Source organism: Agrilus planipennis, unplaced genomic scaffold, assembly GCF_000699045.2.
Source record: "Agrilus planipennis isolate EAB-ADULT unplaced genomic scaffold, Apla_2.0 scaffold220, whole genome shotgun sequence".
NCBI lineage: Eukaryota > Metazoa > Arthropoda > Insecta > Coleoptera > Buprestidae > Agrilus > Agrilus planipennis.
The window spans coordinates 362518-371445 of NW_020439189.1; positions in this window are offsets into that span (position 1 = coordinate 362518).

An 8928-nucleotide genomic window follows, 5' to 3' on the forward strand; every position below is an offset into this window, starting at 1 on the left:
ACAATAACTGTAAATAAATTTACGTAGGGTTTGATATGTATTTATATAGTATGACGGCGTGGANACTATCATTACCTACTTATTGACGCGGTTAATTTTATCAAACATAGTCTTTATTATACTTCTATTAGTTAATTATAATAATTAATAGTATTAGCTGGTGATAATAAAAAATTAAATAAACAATAATGACAATATCAACTAAAATCATTAGCTGTAAGTACCTTTACATCACTACATTCCTGCATTACACATTAAAACAAATTATTAGTTCATTTAAGTTGTAGTAAACAAAAAAGCAAAAGAATATATTTATTATGAAGTACTATTTACTAATTAATAGAAAAAGCCGATATTTGCAATAGTTAAATATTCTAATCATAGCAATTGTCAACCCCTTTACGCCAGTATTTCAAAAATAAGCTATGTGTAGATAGGAACACGGGTATCTCTATTAGTATTAGTACGTAATTTTATTAAAGCTATAGAATTTATATGATTATTTAAATTCAAATTCTACATTTCTTTTTACTCTTGTTTAATTACATTATTAACTGTATATGCGAAAGGCTAGTGTATTATTATAGAACTCCAATTTTAAAATAAAAATTTAAAAACCAATAGATCACATATCCCCAAATTCGATAACCAAAATCTCCGTAATCTAAAATGCTAACCTCTGTTAGATTAGGGTTAGGTTAGGTAATATTTAGTCTTTGAAAGTGAACAAACTGAAGAAATATTTATTTGTTTACATTTTAACCAAAAGATGCGGATATTAAACAAACAACTTAGTTGTAAAACAACCAAAAGTCATACTACTCATATATCTGGAGACTTATCCCAGTCACATACCAAAATAAAAAAGGATTTAGTTACATAATAGCGTCATTAAACCAGACAAGTAAAACACTTTCAGATCCATTGAGCCCATGCAGCCCTGTAAGGGGCAGTATGACGTGAAATAAAATGTATTGTAAAACGCAGAAATGGTCAAGTGAATCAATATAATATTAGACAAATAATAATAATAATGAATCATTTAAAACTGTTATTTAAAAATTTTAATAAATACAGTCTTGTAGGCTTGAGCAAGTTCTTTTACAGTGAAGTTCAGAATTCTGATTTTTCAATTACCAATGTTTCGTCCTCGATTTTATATGATATCCTAAAGACACTTCCAATGTAGGTGAATTAGGTAGGACCTGGACTTACAAAATAATAATAACTAACTTCAAACCTACATCGGAAGAACCCTGGAGGTGCCCCATTGTAATCGAGAACGAAACGTTGGCACATAGTGTAAATCCAGAGTACTAAATTTCAATTAAATAAGAAGCTGGAATGTAATAAACAATTCATCAAAATAAATCTAAATAAATTACCACCGTGATGTATTATAAATAGGTACTTCTGGTATTGTTGTCAAACCAAGATTGTTATTAATAAATAATGTACCTTTGTAGTCCTATGTCATCAACCCTATTTTATTTTTAATTATAAAAGCATTCATCTAGTATTAAATTGTTAAACAAATTTAACTTTACATATGTAACTAAAAGAAACTTACCTTTTTGAAGTCAATGTTTATGAGGAGAGGGGGAAGCAATAAATTACGACATCGTTACTTGTACCTACATTGTCTATATCTTTGTCATTGTCTTTCACTTATAAAAATGTACAATATTTGTTATTATCACTAAATAATGATTGTATATTGTGCAGGATGTTTTATACTGCAATGACTAACCGAGTAAGTGACGAACGACCGAACCATCATGGCGCCCGTGGCACCAGCACCACTAAAACTCGTTGCTATCGTATAGTTGTAATAATCATTGTCAGTTATAAGTTATACTTAATAAACAGAACTAATACACTGTCCCCGATGAGATGCAAAAATTAGTTCATACACGATGAAAATATTATAATAACTTACTTAATTTCTCAACCGGCGTTTTCAACTGCGAGATGCGGCGCCTGTTACACTCGAACGATGAACAAAGAACAGCGTGGTGTTGCCGCATCAGCACGATAGCGGTTCAGAATGGCCGTCTAGCGCTAGCGAGGTGCCATCTGGCTGTTAACAGCTAGAACTGGCGACCCGCGAAAAATTTAAACACGTATTTTGCTGCATTTTCTTATTTTCAATATTTCGTTTCTTTACAGTAGCTTTTTGTATATAAATATTACAACAAAAACAAAACAATTCAATTATACAGACAATGTCTCAGACAAATATTCCAACCAAAATATTCACTAACAAAAATAGTTAAAAAGAAAATATTAACTAAAGTATAAATTTTAAGAAACTAGTAAATTTTGAAAACGATTATCAAGACAACCATTTAAAATCTAAAAACTCTAACGATATAGTTACAAATAATTAAAATTACATGAATTATAAATCGAATTGATGTATTTATATACAATTCAATATCCTGAACACAAGTTACATACCTAGAATATTATTANACAAACCCCCGGTGGAATTTTAAGATGCGTTTGAGACTGTAAATAAACCGTAATGTTAATATCAAAACGATTCTACAGACTTTACGAATTTTGTTGTATTTTTTTATCTCCTACTTAATAGAATACATTGATGATTAAACTCTCAATCTTTAATACTAATTAATAAAAGCCACTTTGTCAAATGTTACTAGCAATATCAAATTGATATTTATCATGATTTATTCTGTAGTGATAACTTAATAGGTAAAATTAATGCAATATTTCTTGTTTAATTATTTAATGGAAGATTACCACAGTAAGTGAAGGTTTTGCGCAAAATTATTTTTCCTGAATTTTAAATTTACAACTAACGAAAAATATACAACTGAGCAATGTCTAGCGAAAACAAAACCATGCAACACTTCCTAAAAAGTTGCCAAAACTTCCTACTCTTTGTTGCATTACTAACATACACTGATTAATTCTTTTTACTCTTACGGGATAAATTATACATTTTTTTTTAATTTTTGACGAAATAATTCTGATAAAATATTGTTTGGCTTTAGTATCCTTCGGTATGAAACCGAGTACGAAGGGAGAAGAAGGAGAATAAGGTAGTAGGAAAAGCTTCCGTCCCACAGAAATTTTTAATTGTTTCTTTTTTTAATTTTAAATAAAAATTGTTTCATTTATTATGTGCTACGTACCTATAATGTAGGTTACGTTCCCTGTTCCTTCATTTTATGGAAAAGCCCTCAGCTGAGGGGTACGTTTCCTACCCTGTTTTTCTCAGGCCAAGATACTCATCATGTTTTAAAAATAGCAATATTTGTAGAATAACTTCAAAAACTATTTTTTTTATTCTCGCTTCCGCCGGTCAGAGGATAGCTTTAAACTTTTTCTACACTTCTCGATTACCCCTTCCTTCTCCTACCCGTTATCATGACTCAGAACCAGAGTCGTAACCAATTGAGCTTTTCTTAGCAGCTAACCCGAGCTAGCTAAGGATTTCGAAATCTCTCGGCATAGTGTCAGAGTTGCAGTGATCGACCGAAAGTTCGGTTTCGGAAAAAAAATCTAGCTTCGGCATCAGTTTCGATTTCGACAAAAAATCTACCGAACCTTCGGCCGCACTGAAACTCTGCGTACGTGATTATGAACGCAACTGAAATATTCAATTAATGAGGTCCCAAACAGCAGATTTTAACATGTCTGAAAAAGTTTCGGTTTCAGCCGAAACTGAAACATATACCGAAGATTCGATTTCGGTTTCTGTTTCGGTAGAAAGTCCTGCTTTGGTCGAACACTAACTGAGTTGTATACTGTTAATAGTAATATCGAAATTTAGCATCATCAAATGTAACACTCGTTTGTAATAAATTCCTAAAAATCCCATGTGGATATATATAAATTAAAGTTAAATATGTATTTGTACATTTAAATTATGATGTGGAATCACTTTATACGCAGATCACTATACGCCTCGGTACGGCCCTGATTATACTTCCAAGACATCTTAAATTTGACGGAAAAAGTTAATTTATCTATTTATCATTTCGCTGAATAATCAAACCATTATTATTGCTTCTTTATATAATTAATTGCGACTTATCTTTTTTTAAAAATATAATCTAAAGGTGCACTTACACGGTTCCGTAGCACGGACGACCTGTACTGGCCCGTACTGATCCGGTCTGTTGCAGACTTCGTATATTACACGGCCCGAGATGCACTTCAAAAATGTCGAATCAAAGAGAACGTATCCCTACTTGTGCAGCAGCATAATATGTATTAACTGGCAGTTATATTCAGGGGCGCAACAAGAGGGATTCCACGGGTGCCTGAGCACCCACTCGATTGGATTGGGCACCCAGTCAATTCCAGTCGATTCAGATAATAAACCAACTTGAAAATTCGGTTCAAATAGTTCAAGCTCGTAAATGAGCAGCTGAACTCGATCTTTTCAGCTTATACACACCCGCAGTATATAAATAGTATTATGATGGGAGCACCCAGTCAAACTGTAACGTTGTTGCGCCCCTGGTTATATTGTAGTGAAAAGTGAAAAAAAAAACGGTTGTAGAATAACCGAGTTGAATTTAGCATTCTCAGTTTGACGTAAATTATTTATTTATTACAGACAGTTAATGGATTTTGAAGTATATTATACATTATTTAAAGTTTCTATATGAATAACATAATTTTTACATTAATTTCATTGAAAATTTAAGTTGTATACTGTGGACGTTTGTTCCAAATGATGTTATGTCGCATCTAACCGATCACGCGGAGCGCGGTTCGTCGGATTCCGAACCGGCGCGCCGGACCACTAGCCGTGTAAGATAACCTTTATAAATGAACGAAAAGTTTTTAATTATCTAATACTTACGTATATTGAATAAAAAATCCATTCCTAAAAATTATATTGAGTCGTAAATTACTCCGTTAATACTAAATTTAATATCCAAAATATTCTTTCATGAATTCGTAACAGCAATTAGCATATCTATCTACATAATTGCTGTTAAAATGAAATAATGGAAAATTAAAAATAGTTAAAATAAAAGATAAAAATAGATTATAATCGACTCCATATTTCAAATACAATGTTGGTTTATTTACTTTTAACGAAGCGAAATTGTTGACCTCAAATAAAAGCACCATGTAGTCATAATAATTAATTAACAGTTGCTTATTAACTGAACGAGTTTAATATAAACAATAACAAAATTAAATAGTTATAATGACAAAATCATCAATAATTAAAAAATTCCGATCGAAACGAATCGTCATATAATTATGATAATATCAATAAAGTGTCTACACCGATTGCGATTGTGAAACTTGTATTGCATCTTCATTCATTTCCATCGCGTTATTAAAGTTCAGTGATAATTAGCATAACCATTCACATTATGTATAAATAAGTATTTTACAGGTGAGAATCATTTTTAGCAATTTCCACCAATTCATGTGGTTCAGCGTTTAGTTTGTCACCAGGTACAGTACGTCCAAGTTCTCCAGCACTCATGTGATCCACTATTTTTGCCGCCAACGCATCACACATAACGTTTATAGTGGTTCGAAAACGGTCCCTGGAAATTAATGCTAATTTTACACGTATCCGTTGTTATTGCCTGTTTTTTTTTATCAGATTTTTCANTTCAAAAAAAAAAACATCTGGTTCACTAATATGATTATAGGTTGGTACCGAATTAGAATGAAACTTAATTTCCTTACTTAAAATGGATAGAATACATATAACTCAAAATGATAATAAGAACGCGACGAAGATTCTTCTAATTAACTAAAGTCCATAAAAGGATATTTCGTATAATAAAATATAATGTCATGGCCGCTTAGTCCACGTTCTTTAGATGAAGACATAAAAACTACAAACAACAGTAATAACTAATTATACCCATATGGACAAATAGAATGTAGGTACATTCGGCTAATAAAGTACCTGAAAAGTGTTATTAAATAGTCATTACAAACTAATACTAATGCATTGCAAAAGCAATACCACAGCATTTTTTGCCAGTCCTAAGCAAATGAGATTTTATGTTTTTATTTTAAGATTGTAACATACAGACGTTATTGATCTAACGTTACCTTATTATAGAGTCAGTTTAAAACAAATAATTGATCTTGTTATGGTACTGATAGTACACACTTATAATCTAAAAGTAGTGGTATAAATTTAATTGATATTAAGTTTAAAAATGTTTATATGTACGTAACAAGTATGATTTACTAATATAAAATTACTTTTTATTGCCAAACCGACCTGCGAGATCTAGTAGCTATTAAATCATAATTTCACCATCGGAAGGACTTCCTGGTGCTCCCTTAGATTATTCTGGTAAATACTGAGACAGTAATTTGCTACAGATAGTTTTTCATTCTTCTTCTAACATTATTTCAACAGTTTTATCATTAAAAAAAGAAAAAAATCTTCTTTTAAAAAACGTCATTATTTCAGAAGGACTTCATAGTGTTTTTACTTTAATTACCACGTTTGAGAACATACTATCCCGACATAGATAGATCGATTTTTTTATCAATTAATAATTCTCTACTAAAATACAACCCTCTTTATTTTAGTGCAATAGTTAGAAATGAAGAGGTATTGGAAAGAATAGGAGAACAGGAAACTCTATGGAAGTCAATACAAAATAGGCGTGATAGGTTGGTAGGACTTCTCAGGCATGAAGGTCTAGTCAGAGACATATTAGAGGCAGAAACAGGAGTTAGGAGGGGTAGAGGTAGACCTAGATTAGATTAATGTTCGGAAATAGTTAAGGATGTGGGTTGTTCAATTTTTAGGGAAATGCGAAGTTTAGCTCAGGATAGGAAACAGTGGAGGTACGTGTCCAACCAGTCTTAGGACTGACGACCTTATGATGATGATGATGAGTTTAATANCTAGAATATTATTAATTTATATTATTTTGAAAACATTACATATTATAACTATCTATCATGGCACATTACAAATTAACAAACATTTTACATAAAGTTGAATGCAAAATATCCGTATCTTAATTTTTCATTATCAAAAGGGTTAAATAAAAAGTTTTACTAAAGGTTATTATATCTATTAGTAGGTAACTCAGTACATTGTACCGACCTAAAATTTTTTAATAATTTTGAACATCTTTTAGTAAAACTGCATATTAATTGCTTAAACAGAATATAAATTAACCAAATTATCCTTAGCAAAATTTATCCACATTTTTTGTAATTTTAATACATAGGTATAAGTTTGTTTTGCTATAAATATACAGTGCGTCACCCTTTAGAACAGAACCAGTTCACTTAAATTTATTTAGCACAAATTACAAAAAGTTTTTTATTTTATGTTATTGAATAAGTTTACGAAGATCAGATTTCATTCGCCTTTCTTCAATATGTTTCTCATAAAATAATGAAACTTTTTAAAAAAACATTTCCGTTGTAGAAATTCAATAATTAATTAATTATTGTAGCATATATGTATGCCTTTCTCGCAAACGGCAAATTTGTTTTTATTTAAATGTATCCTTTGCAATAATATGTAATTCTACGCTTCTTTCAATAATTGAAACATAAGCTTTCAACAACTGAAACATAAACTTGCAACAATCGAAACATAAGCTTCGAACAATTGAAACCTAAGCTTCCAACAACTGAAACATAAACTTGCAACAACTGAAACTTAAGCTTGCAACAATGGAAACATAAGCTTCCATCAATTGAAAGATGCGCTTTCAACAATTGAAACATAAGTTTCTAATAATTGCAACATTAGCTTGCAACAATCGATACATAAACTTGTAACCAAACTTTGATTGGTCAGTTACTGTTAAACTTAAATTATTAATTGCTAGATTATTACATATCAGATTAAATATTGCAAGGAAGATAAGAACCATAGAACTCCTAAAAAACATAAATTTTATCATAATCGTAATGTCTCAAAATTACACCAATAACAGCGATTATTACGGATAGAAATAACTTTTTTTAATTGAGCATGGAAAATTGGGTTTCCTTTTTACGTACTGTATGACTAGTTAGATATGAGCAGTTATTTTAAAAAAATGTTGTAGCAAAGGAGATAAACTTTCAGGGATCGTTTTTCAAAGCATCACAAATATTAATAAACTAATTAATAAAAGCCATAAATTTTTCTAAACTGTTGGTGCAATAAATAAATAACTAAATAAGAAAAATATGAAGGTATTAACGTAAAAAGATCAGGAAATAGATGACCAGCGATAAATATTCTATTTTAATGCTGCTTCCTTCAGTTTTCTGTGTAAATAAAAACGAAGGTACCGGCGGCCAAAATGCACATGTTTATTACAAAAAGACCCTGTAACATTTTTATTCATATAATTATATAAATTAAAGTTAAATATGTATTTGTACATTTAAATTATGATGTGGAATCACTTTATACGCAGATCACTATACGCCTCGGTACGGCCCTGATTATACTTCCAAGACATCTTAAATTTGACGGAAAAAGTTAATTTATCTATTTATCATTTCGCTGAATAATCAAACCATTATTATTGCTTCTTTATATAATTAATTGCGACTTATCTTTTTTTAAAAATATAATCTAAAGGTGCACTTACACGGTTCCGTAGCACGGACGACCTGTACTGGCCCGTACTGATCCGGTCTGTTGCAGACTTCGTATATTACACGGCCCGAGATGCACTTCAAAAATGTCGAATCAAAGAGAACGTATCCCTACTTGTGCAGCAGCATAATATGTATTAACTGGCAGTTATATTCAGGGGCGCAACAAGAGGGATTCCACGGGTGCCTGAGCACCCACTCGATTGGATTGGGCACCCAGTCAATTCCAGTCGATTCAGATAATAAACCAACTTGAAAATTCGGTTCAAATAGTTCAAGCTCGTAAATGAGCAGCTGAACTCGATCTTTTCAGCTTATACACACCCGCAGTATATAAAT